Genomic DNA, 22,767 nt, shown 5'->3' on the forward strand with positions numbered 1-22,767 from the left:
TAAAGTTTCTGTATGCTATCAAATTTAAGTTGCTATCAGCTTAAAATATGATGTTATAAATATAAGATGTTTTATGTAAACCTCATGGTAACCACAGAGGAAAAGGCTGTAGCAGGTATGCAAAAGATTATGATAAAGAAATCAAAGCATATCACCACAAAAAGTCATCAAATCACAAAGGAAGATAGCAAGAGAGGAAGTAAGGAATAAAGGATTTACAGAACAATCAGAAAATGATTAACAAAATAGCAATAGTAGTCCTTAGCTATCAAAATCTACTTTAAATGTAAATGGATTAAACCCTCCAATTGAAAGACATAGAATAGCTGGATGGATAAAAAAAAAAGACTCAATGATATGCTGCCTACAAGAGACTCACTTTAGTTTTAAGGATACGTGTAGACTAAAAGCGACGAGATGGAAAAAGATACTTCAAGCAAATGGTAACCAAAAGAAACTAGAGATAGTTATACTTATATCGGGCAAAATAGACTTTAAGCTAAAAAAGGTCAAAGAAGCAAATGTCGTTATATAAGGATAAAGTGGTCAATCCATCAAGAAAATACAACAATTGTAAATATTTATGTACCTAACATTGGAGCACATAAATATGTAAAGCAAATACTAACAGAACTAAAAGGAGAAATAAAAAGCAATACAATAATAGTTGGGAACTTTAATATCCCACTCTCAGCACTGGATTCATATTCCAGACAGAGAATAAATAAGGAAATAGCAGATTTGAACAATGCTATAGACCAAATGGATCAAATAGACATGAATAGAACATTCCATCCAACAACAGCAGAATACACATTCTTCTCAAGTGCACACAGAACATTTTCTAGGACATATCATATGTTAGGCTACAAAACCAGTCTCAACAAATCCAAGAAGATAGAAATTATGTCAAGTAACTTATCTGACCACAGTGGTATGAAACTAGAAATTGATAACAGGAGAAAAGCCAGAAAACTCACAAACACATGGAAATTAAACAACACATTCCTTAATCAAAGAAAAAAAAATCAAAAGGTAAAAAAAAAAAAAAAAATAAAAATAAAAACCTTGAGACAAATGAAAATGGAAACACAAAATACCAAAACTTATGGGATGCAGCAAAAGGAGTTCTAAGAGGGAAGTACATAGTGATAAATGCATACAGCAAGAAAAAAGAAAGATGTCAAATAAACAATCTAACATTACACCTCAAGGAAAAAAATGAGCCCGAAGTTAGCAGAAGGAAGGAAATAATAAAGATTAAAGCAGAAATAAATGAAATAGAGAACAAGAAAATAATAGAAAAGATTAACAAAACTAAGAGACGGTTCTTTGAAAAGATAAACAAAACTGACAAACTTTTAGCTAAACTAACCAAGAAAAAAACAGAATAAATAAAATTGTAAATTAAAGAAGAGATGTTACAACTGATACCACAAAAATACAAAGGCTCTTAAGAGACTACTACGAACAATTATATGCCAACAAATTGAGCAACATAGGAGAAATGGGTAAATTCCTAGAAACATACAATCTCCCAAGACTGAGTCAAGAAGAAATGGACAATCTGACCAGACCAACAATGAGTAAGGAAATTGAATCAGTAATTAAAAACCTTCCAACAAAGGAAAGCTCAGGACCATGTAGTTTCCCTGGTGAATTCTACCAAACATTTAAAGAAGAATTAATGCCAATCCTTCTCAAACTCTTAAGTAGAAGTTAGAGGAGGGAACACTCCCAAACTCATTTTACAAAGCTGGGATTATCCTGATACCAAAGCCAGGTAAGGACCCTACAACAGAAGAAAACTACAGCTTAATATCCCTGATGAATAGAGACGTAAAAATTTTCAACAAAATACTAGCAAACCAAATTCAATAGCACATTAAAATGATCATACACCATGATCAAGTGGGATTCATCTCTGGGATGTAAGGATGCTTCGACATATTCAAATCAATAATGTGATACATTGTATTAATAGAAGGAAACATAAAAACCATATGATCATCTCAATAGATGCAAACAAAGCATTTGACAAAATTCAACATCCATTCATGATAAAAACTCTCACAGAATTGGATATATAAGGAAGGTACCTCAATATAATATATAAGCCCATATATGGCAAGCCCACAGCTAATATCGTACTCAAAATTGAAAGGCTAAAACTTTTTTAAGATCAGGAACAAGACAAGAGTGCCCACTCTCATAACTCCTATTCAACATAATACTGAAAATCTTAGCCAGAGCAATCAGATAAGAAAAAGAAATAAAAGGCATCCAAACAAGAAAGAAAGAAGTAAAATTGTCTTTATTTGCAGATGATGTGACCTTATATATAAAAAATTCTAAAGACTCCCCCAAAAATCTGTTAAAACTAGTCAACAAATTCAGTCAAGTTGCAGGATACAAATTCAACATCCAGAAATCAGTTGCATTTCAATACACTAACAATGAAACATTTGATAAAGAAATAAAACAATCTCCTTCACAATAGCATCAAAAACAAGAAAATACTTAGGAATAAGTTTAACCAAGGAGATGAAAGATCTGCACACCAAAAACTATAAGACTTTGATGAAAGGAATTAAAGAAGATACGAATAAATGGAAAGATATCCTGTGTTCACAGATCAGAAGAATTAATGTTAAAATGTCCATGCTACACAAAGCCATCTATAGAGTCAATGCAATTCCTATCAAGATTCCAATGGCCCTTTTTAAGAAATAGAAAAACAATCTAAAAATTTGTATGGAGCCACAAATAGATAAGTCAATCCTGAGAAAGAAGAACAAAGCTGGAGGCATCACACTTCCTAATTTCAAACTATATTACAAAGCTATATTAATCAAAACAGTATGGTAATGGCATAAAAACAGACATATAGACCAATGAAACAGTATAGACAGCCCAGAAATGAATCTATGCATATCTAGTCAACTAATATTTGACTAGGGAGCCAAGAATACTTAATGGGGAAAAGATAATCTTTTCAATAAATGGTGTTAGAAAAACTGAATATTCACATGCAAAAGAATGAAACTGGACCCATACCCTACACCACTCACAAAAATTAACTTGAAATGGATTAAAGACTTAAATGTAAGACCTGAAACCAAAAAATTTCTAAAAGAAAACATAGGGGAAAAGCTCCCGACATTGTTCTTAGCAATGATTTTATGGACATGACACCCACGGGACAAGCAACAAAAGCAAAAATAAATGAGTAGGACTACATCAAACTAAAAAGCTTCTGCACAACAAAGAAAATGATCAAGAAAATGAAAAGACAACATACAAATGGATAAAATATTTGCAAACCACACTATCTAAGGGGTTAATATCCAAAATATATATAGAACTCATACAACTCGATAGCAAAAAAACTCAAGTAATCCAGTTAAAAATGGATAAAGGAACTAAATAGACATACTTCTAAAGAAGATGTTCAAATGGCTGGAAAAAAGAAAATATTTCCTTAGAATTTCTGAGCCTAATTTTTAAAACAAGCTAGATTCAAGACCTCTTCCGTCTTAAAAGTTGCCTGAATAAAGTAAGAAAACTGATGCTAACTTAATATTCATTTCTGCTCTATATAAACACGGACTAAAACAGGAGGTCACTCAGTTGATAAAACAGTCAAACAGTTGATGAAAAAACCATATGAATCAAAAAATTATCGTTTCAGTGAGACTTGATCCTTATCTTCAAGGTACTCACAGCAAAAAGAAAAAAGTTGATAAATCACTGATAATTGCAATTCACAATTTGAATTTTCCTGTCATTGCAGAGACTTCAGAAGTTTAAAAATTAATACTTGATTTATTAAAATTAAAAATTCACAAATTCAAAAACCTAATTTTAAGGTTGAACCTTAACCTGTTATGTTCAGCTTACAAATATTTTTATTCTATTCATACATCTACTACATTTATAGAACAACTTTTGAGAAAACTTTCACTACTTAATTGAATTTCCTTAAATAGTTTAAACTGTGTAAAAATATTTTAAACAGCTTCTTTTTTAAATGCTTCAATTGTCTGAATAATAAAAAAAATACTCCCAAGTACCTACATCACTCTTTTAAACCTAATAAAAAGAAACTTATACATATGATGAATCTTAAGCTCTTTAAACTGTTTCCATATTGTTTATAACCTTGGTAATATTCGCCTATACTTTTCAACTTAGAATCATAAGTCGAACTAATTAACTCAATTTCATATTTTAAATTGAAATGTGAAATTAGAATGACATTCTGTTACATATTGAAATGTGCCTATTTCTCTTAAACAGTCCAAATATTCAGCAGAGCAAATATACATATATTATTTCCAAATTTAGCTAAAATCTTAATATATTTGTTTGATTTATTTCAGCATTTAGATATTTAATTTCATATCTTCCCAGAGTTAAAAAAAAAAATTATCCACTAAATAAACAACTTTGCCATCTCAACCCATGCAAGTTTACTGAGATTTCTTAAAGACCTAGAGACAAACTTCATCAGATCATGGGACTTGATTCTTGCTGAAATCATGATGAGACACAATGAGATCTCTTTGTTGTCACTTTAAAAAGTACTTCAGAACTTGATAATGGGACGGTTCCTGTCCATGTCCCAAGACTTAAATTCTATCATTACTTAATTTTCTATCCACTCCCTGAAATCTGAAATTCCCACCAAAATGTAACTAATTTCCTCCACTACCTCAATTGGATTTGTGTTTCTTTGACTCTTTTGAGATATACGAATCTCACCTTAATGGATCCTGAATATCTCCCAAGTCTTTGTGCCACATTGACGCCAATGAAAGAAATATGCACAGATGCTGTGGAGGAGGGCTACCTAACCCAGCCTGATAAATAGGAACTAGCAAAGTAAGAATGGAAATATCCTGGTTAAATACATGTTTTAGGGAGAACACCCTGGCAGCACTGGGGACAATTTATTTGACAGCACTGAAGGCAGGGAGGTGGTTGCAAAAATCTTGGTGAGAAATGATATTAGGCAGTTATACACAAACAAAAGGGACAAATACAAGCATATATAAGAGATAAAAATTGCAAGATAGTGCCAGGTTAGAGGGTAGAGCAGAAGAGTCTATATTTTTCAAAATCCAGTGTTGTAAGCAAGCTTCAAAAACAGTTGAAATTGGGCTGAATCTTTTAAGAAGCATCTGTAGTTAGATATTCCATGTCATTGCTTGAATTGAGAACAGCTGTATTAGGGTTGGGTAGGAGGACAAAGCTGTCATTTTGTTATGAACAGTCAAGAGCCAGACTTGTACTCTCATTCCTTCTGAAAGCCATCTCCTTTAGCTTAAAGGTCACTTCTTCAGGAGGGACTATCCTATTCTTTCAGACTTGATGAGGGTGCCTTTTCAGACCCTCTCACAGCTCTCTTTATGTCATCCTTGAATCATATATCCAAATTTGTAATTAGGTAATTATTCATGTGATTACTTGGACAATGTGTCTCTCACTCTATCAGAACTGGCATTATGTCTGTCTGTCTTACTCTCTGATAAATCCCCAGCACCTAGCACAGTGTCCAGCATTTAAAAGGTGTTCAAGGAGGAGGGTTCAAGATGGCGGCATAGGAAGATCCCAAACTCACCTCCTCCCATGGACACAACAAATATACAGCTACATATGAAACAATTCCTATGAAAAGAACCTGAGAACCAGCTGAATACTTGCTCCACAACAAAGGATACAGTGGCCCCTTTGAGACAGGCAGGAGATGCAGAGACATGATCTTGCCAAAAACTCCACCTTGATGTGACCCACGATCCAGAGTGATAACAAAAATAAAAAAGAAAGGAGCTTCTCCCTGAGGAACAAGGAGTTTGTACCCCACACCAGGCACCCCAAGCCTGGGGTCTTGAAAAGAGCCTAAACCATATGTGAAGGAAATTCACTTGCTGATCTTAAAGTGTCTGCTAGGGGGGCAGAAGTCAGTTAAAGCTCTCTCCAGGAATGGAACACTAGTGGACGCCATTTGTATGGGCTCCCTCTACCTTGCTGGTGCTGACGGGCATCATTTTTGCATTCTCACTTTAACCTGCTAACAGCGGAGGTTGAACAGCCCTACCACCCCACACCACTTGCACAACCATGCCAGAGCCAATAGATGGGCACAGCCCGCACAGGGGCTGCCCCTTGAGCACCAGGCTCAGATCGCATGGGGGGATTGCATTTCTGGGCCCCATGGGTCTGAAACAATTGGAAAGACAGTTTAAAGACAACCAAGTAGTAGGGATAAACAATAAGGTACATCTCTTATGCAAGGGGCACACCTTCAAGACAGGGAAAGAGCTGTTTTGATGCTACAGAGAAACAAACACAGAGAGTTAAGCAAAATGAGAAAACAAAGAAACATATTCCAAATGAAGGAACAAGATAAAACCCTAGAAAACAACTTAATGTAATGTAGATATGTAATTTAACTGATAAAGAGTTCAAAGTAATGGTCATAAAGATACTCACTGAATTCAGGAGAAAAATGCATGAACACAGTGAGATCTTCAACAAAGAGATAGAAAATAAAACAAAGTGCCAAACAAAACTCACAGAGCTGAAGAATACAATAACTGAACTGAAAAATACACTCAAAGGAATCAACAGCAGGCTAGATGAAACAGAAAAATGGATCAGTGACCTAGAAGACAGGGTAGTGGAAATCACCCAAACAGAACAACAAAAAGAATTTAGAAAAATGAGGATAGGTTAGGGGACCTGTGGGCCAACATCAAGCATACTAACATTTGCATTACAGGGGTCCCAGGAGGAGAAGAGCGAGAGAAAGGGACAGAAAACTTACTTGAAGAAATAATGGCTGAAACTTCCCTAACCTGGGGAAGGAAACAGACATCAAAGCTCAGGAAGCACAGAGAGTCCCAAACAAGATGAATCCAGAGAGATCTACACCAAAACAAATTATAATTAAAATGTCAAAAGTTAAAGATTAAGGGCTGGCTCTTGGCATAGTGGTTAAGTGCACGCACTCCACTGCTGGAGGCCTGGGTTCAGATCCTGGGTGCTCACTGATGCACCACTTGTCAGATCATGCTGTGGCAGCGTTCCATATAAAGTAGAGGAAGATGGGCACAGATGTTAGCCTAGGGCCAGTCTTCCTCAGCAAAAACAGGAGGATTGCCATGGATGTTAGCTCAGGGCTGATCTTGTCACACACACAAAAAAAGTTAAAGATAGAGAATCTTAAAAGCAGCAAGAGAAAAACAACTAGTTATGTACAAGGGAACCCCCATAAGATCATCTGCTGATTTTTCAGCAGAAACTTCGCAGGCCAGAGGTAAGTGGTGTGATATATTCAAAGTACTGAAAGAAAAGAAACTTCCAAAAAAGAATACTCTACTTGGCAAGGTTACCATTCAGAACTGAAGGAGAGAGAGAGTTTTTCAGACAAGGAAAAAACTAAAGGAGTTCATCACCACTAAACCAGCTTTACGAGAAATGTTAAAGGGACTTCAAGTGGAAAAGAAAAGGCCATAACTAGAAATAAGAAAATATATGAAAGAAAAAAATCTCACTGATAAAGGCAAATATATAGTAAACGTAGTGGATCAAGCACTTATAAGTGATTATGAAGGTTAAAAGACAAAAGAAGGAAAACTAACTATAACTACAATAATTAGTTAAGAGATACACAAAATAAAAAGATGTAAAATATGACATCAAAAACACAAAATGTGGAGAGAGGGGGAGTAAAAATGTAGTGCTTTTAGAATGTGTGGGAACTTAAGTGACTATCAACTTAAAAAGACTGCTATATATAGGTTGTTGTATATGAACCTCATGGTAATCACAAACCAAAAACCTGTAATAGATATGCAAAAAATAATGAGAAAGAAAACTAAACATAACGCTAAAGAAAGTCATCAAACCACAAGGGAAGGGAGCAAAAGAAGAAGAAAGGAATAGAGAAGAACTACAAAAATAACCAGAAAACAATTAACAAAATGGCAATAACTACATACCTATCAATAATTACTTTAAATGTAAATGGAATAAATTACCCAATGAAAAGACATAGGGTGGATGAATGGATAAAAAAACAAGACCCATACATATGCTGCCAACATGAGACTCATTTCAGATCTAAAGACATACACAGACTGAAAGTGAAGGGATGGGAAAAGATATTCCATGAAAACGGAAATGAAAAGAAAGCTAGGGTAGTAATGCTTATATCAGACAAAATAGACTTTAAAAGAAAGATTGCAACAAAAGATGAAGAAGGAAATTACATAATGATAAAGGGGTCAATCCAAGAAGAGGATATAACATTCATAAATATTTATGCACCTAACATAGGAGCAGCTAAACATATAAGGCAAATATTAGCAGACATAAAGGGAGAAATAGCAATACAATAACAGTAAGGAACTTTAATATCCCATTTACATCAATGGATAGATCATCCAGACAGAAAATCAATAGGGAAACATCAGCCTTAAAGGACACATTAGACCAAATAGACTTAATAGATATATACAGAACATTCCATCGAAAAACTGCAGAATATGCATTCTTCTGAAGTACACATGGAACATTCTCCAGGATAAATCACATGTCAGGCCACAAAACAAATCTTAATAAATTTTAAAAGATTGAAGTCATATCAAGTATCTTTTCCAACTACAGTGGTATGTAATTAGAAATCAATTAAAAGAATAAAACTAAAAAAATCACAAACACATGAAGATTAAACTATATGCCACTAAATATCAATGGGCCAATGAAGACATCAAAGGAGAAATCAAAAAATACATCAAGACAAAAATGGAAACACAACATTCCAAAATCTATAGAACACAGCACAAGCAGTTCTAAGAGTAAAGTTTATAGCAATACAGGCCTATCTTAATAAACCAGAAAACTCTCAAATAAACAATCTAACTTTACACCTAAAGGAATTAGAAAAGAAAGAACAAACAAAGCTCAACATTAGCAGAAGGAAGGAAATAAAAAGGATCAGAGCAGAAATCAATGAAATAGAGACTAAAAAAACAATAGAAAAGATCAATGAAATTAAGAGCTGGTTTTTCGAAAAGATAAACAAAATTGACAAACTTTTAGCCAGACTCATCAGGAAAAAAAGAGAGAGGGCCCAAATAAATATAATCAGCAATGAAAGAGGAGAAGTTACAACTGACATCACAGAAATATAAAAGATCATAAGAGACTACTACAAACAATTATACACCAACCTAGAAGAAATGGATAAATGCCTGGAAACACACAATTTTCCAAGACTGAATCATGAAGAAACAGACAATCGGAATAGACTGATCACTAGCTAAGGAGATTGAATCAGTAATCAAAAAACTCCCAACAAACAAAAGTCCAAGACCAGACAGCTTCATGGTGAGTTCTACCAAACATGTCAAAGAAGATTTAATACTTATCCTTCTCAAACTATTCCAAAAAATTGAAGAGGAGGGAACACTTCCAGGCTCACTTTACAAGGCCAGCATTATCCCAGTACCAAAACCAGACAAAGACATCACCAAGAAAGAAAATTACAGGCCAATATTCCTGATGAATATAGAGGCAAAAATCCTCAACAAAATATTAGCAAAACAAATTTAAGAATACATTAAAAGGATCATACACCATGATCAAGTGGGATTTATTCCAGGGATGCAAGGATGGTTCAACATCTGCAAATCAATCAATGTGCAACACCACATTATCAAAATGAAGGATAAAAATCATATTATCATCTCAATAGATACAGAAAAAGCACTTGACAACATTCAACATCCATTTATGTTAAAAACTCTCAACAAAGTGGATATAGAGGGAACATACCTCAACATAATAAAGGCCCATATGACAAACCCACAGCTAACATCATACTCAGTGGTAAAAAGCTTTTTCTCTAAGATCAAGAACAAGACAAGGATGCTTACTTGCCATTTTTACTCAACATAGTATTGGGAGTCCTACCCACAGCAATTATTCAGGAAAAATAAATAAAAGGCATCCAAATTGGAGAGGAGGAAGTAAAACTGCCACTATTTGCAGATGACATGATACTATACATAGAAAACCCTAAAGAGTCCACCAAAAAACTGTGTAGAACTAATAATGAATTCAGTCAAGTTGCAGGATACAAAATTAATGTACAGAAATCTGTTGCATTTCTATACACTAACAATGAACTATCAGAAAAATAAATTAAGAAAACAATCTCATCTACAATTGCAGCAAAAAGAATAAAATACCTAGGGATAAATTTAACCAAGGAGGTGAAACATCTGTACTCTGAAAACTACAAGACATTGATGAAAGAAATTGAAGAAGACACAGGTAAATGGAAAGATATACTGTGCTCACAGATTGGAATAATTAACATTGTTAAAATATCTATACTACTCAAAGAAATCTACAGATTCTATGCCATCCCTATCAAAATTCCAAAGGCATTTTTCACAGAACTAGAACAAACAATTCTAAAAATTGTATGGAACCACAAAAGACCTTGAATAGCCAAAGCAATCTTGAGAAAGAAGAACAAAGCTGGAGGTATCACACTCCCTGATTTCAAACTATGCTACAAAGCTACAGTAATCAAGACAGTGTGGTACTGGCATAAAAACAGACACACAGATCAAAGACACAGAATTGAGAGCCCAGAAATAAACCCACACAAATATAATCAATTAATTTATGACAAAGGAGCCAAGAATATACAATGTAGGTCTGGCCTGGTGGCGTAGTGGTTAAGTTCATGTGCTCTGCATCAGCAGCCCGGGGTTAGCAGGTTTGGATACTGCGCATGGACCTAAGCACCACTTATCGAGCCATGCTGTGGCAGCATCTCACATATTAAGTAGAGGAAGATGGTCATGGATGTTAGCCCAGGGCCAATCTTCCTCAACAAAAACAGGAGGATTGGCAACAGATGTTAGCTCATGGCTAATCTTTCTCACCAAAAAAAAAAAAAAGAATATACAATGTGGAAAGGGCAATCCCCTCAATAAATGGTGTTGGGAAAACTGGACAGCTACATGCAAAAGAATGAAACTGGACCACTATCTGACATCATATTTAAAATTAACTCAAAGTGGATTAAAGACTTGAATGTAAGACCTGAAACTATAAAACTCCTAGAAGAAAACATAGGCAGTAAGTTGCTTGACATCAGTCTTAGCAATATTTTTTTGGATCTGACCTCATATGCAAGGGCAACAAAAGCAAAAATAAACAAATGAGACTACATCAAACTAAAATGCTTCTGCACAGCAAAGGAAATCATCAACAAAACGAAAAGCAATCTACTGAATGGGAGAGGATAATTGCAAATCATATATTCAATGATGAGTTAATATAAAATATTTAAAGAACTCATACAAGTCAATATCAAGAAAACGAACAATCCAATTAAAAAATGGGTAAAGGACTTGAATAAACATTTTTTCCAAAGAAGAATTGCAGATGGCCAACAGGCACATAAAAAGATGCTTAACATTACTAATCATGAGGGAAATGCAAATCAAAACCACGATGAGATGTCACCTCACACCTATTAGAATGATGATTATCAAAAAGACAAGAAATAATGTGTGTTGGAGAGAATGTGGAGAAAAGGAAACTGTCGTGCACTGTTGGTTAGAATGTAAATTGGTGCAGCCACTATGGAAAACAGTACGGAGATTCCTCAAAAAGTTAAAAATAGAACTACCATACAATCCAGCAATTCCACTTCTGGGTATTTATCCAAAGAAAATGAAAATACCAATTTGAAAAGACATATGCAATCTTATGTTCATTTCAACATTATTTACAGTAGCCAAAATATAGAAACAACCTAGGTGTCCATAGATAGATGAATGGATAAAGAAGATATAGTGTATAGATACAATGGAATACTACTCAGCCATGAAAAAGAATGAACTCTTGCCATTTGTGACAACATGAATGAAGCTTGAGGATATCATGCTAAGTGAAATAAGACAGAGAAAGACAAATACTATATTATTTCACTTATACATGGTATCTAAAAAAGAAAACAAACGAACAAACAAAACGAAACCATACTTGTAGATATAGAGAATAGTATGGTGGTTGCCAGAGAAAAGGGGTTTGGGAGATGGGTGAAATGAGTGAAGGGGATCAAGAGGTACAAACTTTCAGTTATAAAATAAATAAATCATGGAAATATAATAATAACATAACAAATGTAATATACAGGGAATATAGTCAATAATGGGGAATATAGTCAATAATATTGTTACTAACTACATATGGCAACAGATGGTAACTGGAATTATTGCGATGATCATTTTGTAATGTATATAAATGTAGAATCACTATGTTGTACACCTGAAACTAATATTATATTGTATGTCAATTGTACTTTAATAAAAAAATTAAATAAAAGGTGCTCAATAACTATTTGTTGAATGAATGGATGAATGAATGAAAGACTATAGGAATCATTGAATGAATTAATTAAAATAATGGACAGCACAGATGCCTGAAGGTAGAGACAACCCATATGTTCCCTACAATGATTTTCTGAATATTTTTCAAGCACATGTAGAGCTTGAAAAAAGGAGACCGTGAGAGTGAGAGTTGCTACAACCATCGGCTTCAGTGTCAGATCAGCGAAGCATTCAGCCACCTCTTACCATACATAAACGGAGTGATCTCAAACAATTCATTCTACCCCTTAAGACTTTAGTTTTCTCATTTGTAAAATGGGGATAATTATGGTATGGTATGTGTGTACTCAGTTTTATTTCAAATAGTAGAGGATTATATATGACATAATTTTAAGCAAAGCAAATGCCTCAAAATCAGCTATTCAGCATTCTCCTTTATCTTACTTTGTCTTTTATGTAAAGGTTTAGAACCTTCTAGAATGTAGGCAACAGTGTCAGTTTAAAAGCTATAAACAAGAGGAAGGAGATCGGGGAGGGCAGCCTCTAGACCTGAGATCCTAGGCAACTCTTAGAACTTTATGGGTAGCTCTCAAAACAATCAGAAGAAAAATAATTCCTTTGTGAATTAACAACAATACTAAGTTAGAAACATTTTAAGTGGTATTATAAGGTAGGGCCTATGAACAACTCAACCCCAATGTTTCATGTAAACATTTGCCACATACATTCAGCATAATTACTTTGAGTATTACATTTAAAAAATACAAATTGTAGAAAAAAATTTTTTTTATCACTGAGGAATTCTGACTTTAAGCCTTACATGAAAAGCGGCTTCTCAAGTATATTGCCAGGTTTATGATATTCTGATTTATAGTAACTTTTAAAAAAATACAAATTGTGGATGTGTTGGATGTCACTGGGGATGTCTGACTCCTAACCTTAGACTGAATGTGGCCTCTCAAATTTATTGCCCGATTTATGATTTTATGATGCTCTGATTTATAGTAACTGGAAAAGTTACTATACGGCATTCTGTTTTTTATCATAATCATCTTTGAATGTTTATTTATGATCACGTTAATACTGTGCTTTAGTACTTTTGTGCTTCTGAAAATTTTATGGCCCACGAGAAAGAATCCGTGGGTCGTCTGCTCTGCCAGTAACCCCAGGCCTTCTAAAGCAACCGATTTCATCAAAATTATTGATATGGTACTATTACTTCACATAAGACGAGAAGGAGGAGCTGTGTTTTTTAATTAAGTAGATATAAGCAAATGACTAATTCCATACAACATATTCAGGCATTGCTACAAATATTAAGAGCAAATGGGAATCTGAAATCAATGACCACTGGCGGTCATCCACAGACCACGTTCTGAGACCCCTGTGTGTAGAGCCTCCTCCTAGTAGCAGAAAGTAAGAGGGTCACCAAGTGGGGCCAGGGCCTTCAAAGTGTCACCGTCAGTTTGGTGCTTCTGAGAACTCCTCTCATTCTGCTGGAAGTGTCACATGGAAGCAGTTTCTTGGGGCAAGGGGGCCTGACCGAGGAATACACCTCCCGAATGTGACAGTTCTGGCTTTTGTGTACTCTACACAGAGGATGTATTTATTTGGGCCAAGATGTGAGTTAAAACCCATGGCCATCCCCACTTGCCTCGTGGAAAAGCAAACAGAACTCAGAATTCATGATGTTTCCTCACTCACTGCGTTCACAGTCCAAGGAGAAGGAGGCCTATTTGCTATTTTCTCAGAAGTGTGGGCTTTCCCAAGTTGCTACACACTATTCACTGCTGTGCATGTGTCTTCGTTTAGTCATACTGAAGAGGAGTTGGGTTTTGAAATGACAGACCGTTGGCCTCAACGGAGTGGGCGTGGTTCCCGTTTTTACAGCACAGAATTTGGGGAAACAGGGTTGTAGATGAGATGAGTGTGTTCAGCTGGAATCCCTCCCTGTGGTCTCCATCTCTCCTGAGGAAATCAGCGTGTCTGTAGATACTTGGACAATTAAGCAAAGCACGGAAAACCCATAGTTTGCTGTGTCTTTAAGGGAGGTGTGACTCCTAAGGGTACATTCAGCTTCTGGAGTTTGTCTCCTTCTGTGAAGTTTCCCCTTGTGCCTTGGAGGTAAATGCACATCCAGGCTCTCTCCACTGTTGCCTCTTGGAACAGTGAATCAGTGGCATACTAAGTATATTCACGCTCCATCAAATGAGGCCCCTAGCCGTCCACTCGTGTTGGCATGTGTGGTAGATTGACGGGCTAAGTGATAGGCTAGAAATTCCAAGTCTGTGGGTTTTAATCACTGCTGTGCCGGGTGTGACCCTAGGTCAGCCTCTTACCATTCCTTCTGCTTCAGTGTCCGCATCTGTAAAAGGGGAGGACAGGCCGCACAGCTGGTAGTTATTAGTAACGTGTTGCTGTTGAACTGATGGATGGGAGGCCCTCAGAGCTCTGTCACCTTCTCCTTAGAGGATGTGGAAGGCTTCCAGGACATGAGCCCTCCTAGTATTTTCTTAGATGCTCCACATAAATGCGTTGTCTCCTTTCTGGATAAAACCTCATCTTACTCCTCTGCTCCTGGGCATCTCTGGCCAGGCAGTGCCCTTGCTGCACCTGCCATTGGATACCAGTGACAGACTGAAATCACAGCAAGGGAGAGGCTAAAGAGGTGGAGAAAATGGGAAGATCAGGGGGCTGGCCCAGTGATGTAGTGGTTGGGTTCATGCACTCCACTTCTGCAGCCTGGGGTTTGTGGGTTCGGATCCTGGGCGCGGACATATGCACTGTGTGTCAAGGCATGCTGTGGCGGCATCCCACACGCAAAGTGGAGGAAGATTGGCACAGATGTTGGCTCAGGGCCAATATCACTCACCAAAAAAAAAAAAAAAAAGGAAGATCAGAGACAGAGAGAGGCAGAAAATAAGGCTGTGCCCAGGCTAGAGGGACTCAATGTCTTAGGGACACCATGGGTCTTAGACGAGACAGACACGGGTTCAAACCCCCATGTAGCTGTGACTTAACTGCCCTACACCTCATTTTTCTCCACCAATAAAATGAAAATGACCACAATGCCTACGTCAGAGCCTTGCTGTGAAGATGAGGCTCACGGGTGCATGAAGCCCTTGGCACATGGTAGGCATTTGATAATCGATAGTGTGCTCACCCAATGCTTGGCTAAAATGTAGAGGGTTTTAATTTCTTATTCACCATCTTACCTTTTTCTGTACATGTCTCATGACCTAAATTGGGAATCAAGAGTTATGCACCTTGGGAATTCACCTACCCTCTCAGTGCTTCAGTGTGGTCCCTGTTCACAGTAAAGCATGGGGCTCCTGCTCTTCTGTGGGAGCTGATGTCCTCCAGAGAAGAGGCACTGAGTAGCCAGAGCAGCCTCTAGAAGCAGCTGGGCGCAAGTTAAGATGTCATATGGAGGGAGGACGTGCCTGGAAGAGCCTTACAAGGGGACTGCCTATTACATGGCATTATGGTGGCTCGTCTGGTTCCCTCTCTGAGCTGTCGACTTCTCAGAGGTGGGGAGCCTACTTCCCAGGGGTTTCAAGGAGGTAGGTATGTAAAGTACTTAGCACAGTGCTGGCACGTGGTTCTCAGAAAGTGGTACCCACTCAAATGCTGCCGCTGCTGATTATGATGTTTATGAGATTTATAATGTGCTTGGCTTGATGTTTAGTGCCTGGCTTTCAGGGGGCACTCAATAAACGTTTGTCAAACTTTTTCTCAAGTCTGTGGTGATCATTTATGGAGTCTGTTCCTGTAGTTTTGCCATTCATGAGCCTACAAAGTAAAGAGTAATGGAAAAAAGTCTATTTTGTCTGAAACTCCAGGAAATGTTGTGGCTAAATCAAGGGGGATTTTCCCATCGTTCAAGACTGAAAAGCAAACGCAGAGGAAAGTTCTCACAACTTCCTCTAAGTCTCCCAGTGTTCAAAACACCCAGATGTATTCATTCTCAGCAAAGTGGAAGTTGAGAAGTTGTTTTAGTTTCATTAGAAACCATTTCAACCTTCCATTTTTTATAGGTTAAAGACAGTCAAATATTGACATTATAAAAGTAGAGGCGACTTTCACAAGCATATATTGCACTAAAATAAAAGGGGAACTTGATTGTCTAGGATAGATGGGTTTCAATGTCCATTTTGTCAAATGAGAACCTTGCAAGTGATCAGCAGTTCCCATTCCAAATTCATCGAGTTGTGACCAAAATCATTTACATTTTCCCTTTCTTATTACAACAGCCTGTATACATATTTTAAAAGATTTTAGTCTTAGTTTTATGACTAATTTTTTTCTCAGGCTTACTGTGGGAATTACATTATCACTAAACAAATTTTTTAAAAATTTAACAGAGACCAGACCAAATTTATTACATGCCAGACACTATTCTAAGCACTTTATACACATTAACTCATTTTATCCTCTTAATTCTATGAGCTGGGTACTGTTGTTATCTATGTTTTACGAATGAGGAAACTGAGGTATAGGGAGGTTAAAGAAATTGCCCAAGATCACACAACTATTAGATAATTGAGGCAAGCTACTCTTCTCACCACTATACCGCCCCTTCATGCCACCAATGGGCACTAAAATAACGACTAGTGAAACACACAGGTGGACTAACACTAGATTTTCCACATCTACCAAAAATTTTTAATTCTATATTTTTACCCTTTCTAAATGATCAAATAAATTGAAATGACTATCCAGCTTATTCAGTCAGTCTATTCCATATAACTTAACATGTTAAGGTAAATAGCTGAGAAAAGATTCAGGTATTTGAAAGTGGTTTTGTTGGCATGGGTGTCCATTTTGGTGTGTTATATGTATTCAAGAAAAAGGTTCCAAGTAAATCTAAGGAAGCTTGATGCCAGAGAAAAGTATAGTCGAATTGAAGCTCTACTGCTTACCAGCTGCAAGACCTGGGAGAATGAACCTGACCTTCCCGAGCTTCTCCTTTTGTTTTGCACAGTGGCTGTCATAATCCTTAGCTTAGAGAGTTGTAGCGATGATGGGAAATCACACATACAGTTCCCGCAACAGTGTCTGCCTCAATTAACGCATGTTGATTCCATCCCCACCAACTTCAGAGCTCTCAAGACTGACATAGAGGCCACCATGCCCCAAACAGATTCCTCTTAAACAAAATTCTAGCACATGATATTTTTTTCTCTGAATGTCTTTTCAACAATTGTAAGAATTTGATTCTAATATATTAAAATTGTAAGTCATTTGTTCAGAGGATAATCAGAAAGTAAGGAAATAATGCTTAGAAATTTAAACTAAAGATGCAAGAGTGGAGGTTTTGCAGCAACATTTTAGGAAAAAATATGGTGGCTAAGGGAAAGGAAACCAGGTTCTTAAAACCAGACTTCTCAGTTGGAAAGGAGAGAATTCAGCTGTGTCTGTAAGGCTGTGAGGTTTTCACAGCCAGTGTTATGACTCTATAACAAGATGTGTTGTAGGGAGTGGCAGAAAGCCTTTTCTAACTCAATAATCCTAATTTCTATAACACTGCAAAACCTGAAACGTGGGAATCAAAATGATACAATTTGAATGAAGAATCAGATACAGAATTAGTATCATTATTATTTGCAGGAAGGAGATATGAATATATAACCATTTGATTAAAAAGATGGAAAAGGAAATCCTAGCAAACAGTGCATTACAGAGAAAAATTAATTTTGTCGTATTTATTATTACTAGTTTGAACAATGCAAAACATCATTAATGTTTATCATTCATTGCTGTGTTATTTTATTTCAGGGGGTATAAAAATATGTGCAAAGCTTTCATAAATTCAATCTGTGACCTCTGTCCCAGTTATCTTATTTTTCCTACAAGATCTTAAGTCCCTCAGCTGTGGCTTTTCTACCCCTTCAAAGTAGGAAACTAATTCTCATGACCTGAGGAACCGCTAAACATTACGTCATATTACTTGTGTACTTCAGCTGCCTTGGAGAGACACTTTGTGATATCTGATTTATATGTCTCATGGAAGCTTTGAAATTCCATGACAGTGAGGAAGAGCACTTGGAATGACAGTTTGGTGGCCGCTGTTTTGGATGCTCAATAAATATTTGGTGAAAGAATGGTGCACTAATGTTTCTTCCCTTTGGTCACCTGAAGTAGCTCAACATTGTTAGTGACCATGTATGCCTGGCCTGCCAGGAAACTCAGGGGCAACCTCTATGTTCGGTTGGTATAATTTTCTCAACAGGATTTCTTTTTTTGTGTGTGTGCGAGGAAGATTGTCCCTGAGCTAAGGTCTATGCCCATCTTCCTCTATTTTATATGTGGGACGCCAGCCACAGCATGGCTTGATGAGCGGTGCATAAGTTCATGCTCCGGATTCAAACCTGCAAACCCAGGGCTACCGGAGTGGAGTGCATGAACTTAACCACTATGCCACCAGGCCGGGCCCTCAACAGGATTTCTTGACCTAATCTTCCCCCTCTTCTTGGCTATTACTATGATTTTTTTTCCTTAATTTTTTGTTAATGGTTTGGGGCATTATTGTACCTGTGCTTTTATTAAAATTTGCTGAAATTCCACTCCCTCCCCTTTTTAAAGATGCTCATGGTATGTAAATAATTAAATAGCAATTTCAAATCCTAATATAGATGAGCCTAGGAGACATTGTACAGCTCAGGTCTTTGTATTTATTCATTCCTTCTCTTCTTTTTTTGAAAGTATTGGTTTTCAGGACACTTGAACCCATGTTTTGCTATGCATTTATTTAGCTGACTGGACACATTTATATTCAGTGGGTTTTGCCTACACTTATACTCCAGGTTTTTCAATAGTGCTATTGACTATTTAAATGAACTCTTTGTAAATACATTTAGATATGCTTCTATTTGCATTTAATACAGATGCGAATCATTCTTCAGAAGATTGCATTTTACCCTGTGGTGAGTTGTAGACTCAAAATGAATAGCAGTAATAGCACAAAAGAAAAATTTCCAATTTATGTACAGGTAGCAAATGCTTAAATCACACATTAAAAGACAAGAAGCAACAAAAGTAGTCATCAAAACTCTTTGCTTGCCTGTAACCAAAATCCTAACCTATATCAGAATAAAGAGTATATCTAATCAAGTCATGAAGCTTTCTAGAGAAACAGCCCCTGCGTCTAACAAGACACCAATTTCTAAATAGCTTAATTGAATTAACGAGATTATTAACTTGGCAGGATGTTGTGTGTCTGGTGGGGGTGGTAGTTGTTGATCAGAGAGCAGCCAGATTCAGGCACAATTGGCTACTGCTGTCAATTTAATTAGTAGTATAGATCCTGTCTCAAATAGCTCTTCTTTCCGGTATTTGGTGTTAAAAGAAGTATCAATCATCCTGGGTCTATTTGGTTGAGTGCATAAGTTACTTCTCTGCTTTTCAGATACCGTGTCTTTTTCTCACCCATTCATTCCTTCACTCACTCAACAAGGAGCACCCACTATGTAGCTAGGAACTGGGGGATCCAAGACAATGCAGAACCTTAAAAAGTCGACATTCCAGGCCATTTAGATGGGCTCAAAGGAGGCCCCCTTACTTTGCCTCCAAAGAGATTTCCTTTACTGCTTCACTGATAATTTCGGGTTTTGTTTTGAAAACATATGCATAACAACTTATTGAAATGTTATTGTCAGAATCCTAGGATTTAAAACACCATTGTTTTACCCACTGGTTTGTGGCATTTAAAATTATGTTTTCTGAAACGCTTTGGGTTACATTTTCCCAGGTTGTCTTTTAACACAGCAGAAGTGGAATCGGGGTTTCTCATTGAAGCAGTCCCACAGAACAGGCCAGCCTCTTAGCACACTGAGCTGGGAATAGCCAGACTGGTCTGATTTGAAGAGGTTCTAGGCACAGCACCCTCGTCCCCAAATCCTCAACTCTCACTTGTCTTTTCACCACTATAGCCTCACAATTTTGGGTCTCAGAGGCTGAGGTGACATACAGAGTTCCCTTTTAAATAAGAAATCTATAGCACAGCAAGACTGGGACAGGGGCACCTGGGTATGGGGGGAGGAAACCTGGAAAGGGGTGCTACAGAAGAGCTAGCAGGGGACTAGGGTACTCTGCAGCATCCACACCTGCTCTACATTAGATCCTCTCATCCAGAGACATTTAGAGAGGAGGACAGGAGGAAAATATGTGGTTTTTCCCGCCCCTTTTTGCAAGAGAGGGGCTGCCCTTCCTGATTCTGGCAAGGTATTTGATGGTTGTTAACAGTCCTTGAGTGAAAACCCTGTGAAGAACTGTTATCTTATAACCATCACACACGTGACCATCAGCTCAGGGAATGAACCTTCTTCCTGGGGGTGAGCTGAGCCATGTTGTCTCCAGGGCCTGGCCTTTGTGCTGCTAGTGGATTGGCTGATGGAAGAAATAGCAGAAATCGCAGACTGATGAGTGGATCCCAAAGCCGTGAGACTGCTCTTTGTAACAGTGAAAAAATATTCAATTAGATATGGAGTTTAGCCTCACTGACCTCTCAGCAAGCCCAGGTAAGAAACTTGCACTCCTGTGCTGCTCTCCCAAGGATGCTACACTAGCCTCTTATGTACCCGGCAAGACAATTTTATCAATGCCCTGTAGGTAGGAGCCCAATCAGAGCTTTTGCTCCATAATTTTAGTGTCTTCAAGCAGACATGTTCTCATATTCAATGGTCCTCAGTTAAAATGAACGTCACTAAAATGAACATCTTTATTTGTATATAGTAACTGATGAGAGTAATTTGCTTCAAAATAGAAGTTATGATTGATAGGACAATCTATGTGCTTAAACCATTCTAGAAATGTCATAATTATGTTTTTTAAAGCATGTCTTGCATGGGAGAATGTCTTATGTATGAGAATCTATAACATTAGCCAGGGACATACAATTCTTTTCAGTGTTTAAAGTATAAGAAATACTATCTAAAAGTGATTTAAGCAGTAATGTCAATTCCTTAAGCAGAGGGTATTCTGATTACCTACTGTTCCATGAGAAACCGCCCATTAGTGGCATAAAACTTCAACAATCGTCATTTGTTATTATTATAATTAGATGATGATAATTGCGTCTCACTGGTTTGAGGGTTGACCAGGCCCAGGTGGACAGTTCTCACTCAGGGACTCTCATGTGATTGTAATCAGACAATGGTGACCAGGCTGGAGTTATCTTAGACGCTTCCTCACTCGCATGTCTGGTAGTTGATGCTGGCTGTCAGCTGATGTATTAAGCACACCTTTTTATTCTGATCATTTGACAGCTGAGGCCTTGCTGACCCTGGAGGGAGGGCCTCGCCCAGAGCTAGCCAATTCCTAGACATAGTAAGTGACTTTCATCTGAGCCAACCAATCCAGAGCCCACAACCCAACCACCTCCTTTATGGCCTCTCACACTCCCGGCCACTGTCCACCTGCCCTAAGGACCAGGGTCGGGTACCAGACAACTAGAGAGAAGTCCTACATCCCAGGGCCCATCGAAATTACTCAAACTAGTCAACCATAAGCCTGCTTACCCTCCCTCACCTGTTCCTTTCTGTGGAAACCACAATAAAGGATTCTGCCCAGATCTTCCTCTCACTCCCTCTGCCTCCTGACTGACCCTGGTGCTTCCCCGTGTGGTCCTGCGTGGCATCCATGCCTCCTATTTATAGGGATCTGTGAATATAACAATCTCTTTCTTCATGACTCATTTTCATGTCTGCAAGTGTTACCATGCCTGATTAAAACAAATCCTGGGTACATTTTAAAATAGCTGGGACCTCAGCTATTGGCCATATCACCTACATGTGCCATCTCTATGTGACTTGGGCTTCCTCACATTATGGCAGCTGCATTGCAAGGGTGAGCATCGCAGAAGACAGAGAGCTAGATGGAAACAGTATCACCCTTCTCACTGAGACTTAGAAGTCTCTCAGCATCCCTCTGTCACATTCTCTTTGCTAGAAGCTGGTCGGTAAAGCCAACCCATAGTCAAGGGCAGGGAATTAGACTCCATCTCCCAGTGGGAGAAGTGCCAAAGAATTTGCAGCTGTGTTTGAAAACCATCACAAGTTTAATAATACCTAATAAGCTCAGTTTGAGAAGGACAGTTTTGCTCAGTTCAGATGCTTCCACATGTGGAAGTCAGGTTCAGTCTTCTAAGTGGGTGTTTTTGTCATCCACCTTTAACTATTTCCTCCTGGCAATGTGCATATTCAAAACACTGTACTTCTTTTAAGAGATTTTATGACTCCCTACATTGTGATCTTTAATGCCTTAAATAGTGTTAAATTATTTAAAATAATTCAGAATTATTTTAAGTTCAAATTTGAAATTTTATTTTTGCCTTCCTGTCAAGTCA

The sequence above is a fragment of the Diceros bicornis genome, chromosome 38 (assembly GCF_020826845.1).
Source record: "Diceros bicornis minor isolate mBicDic1 chromosome 38, mDicBic1.mat.cur, whole genome shotgun sequence".
NCBI lineage: Eukaryota > Metazoa > Chordata > Mammalia > Perissodactyla > Rhinocerotidae > Diceros > Diceros bicornis.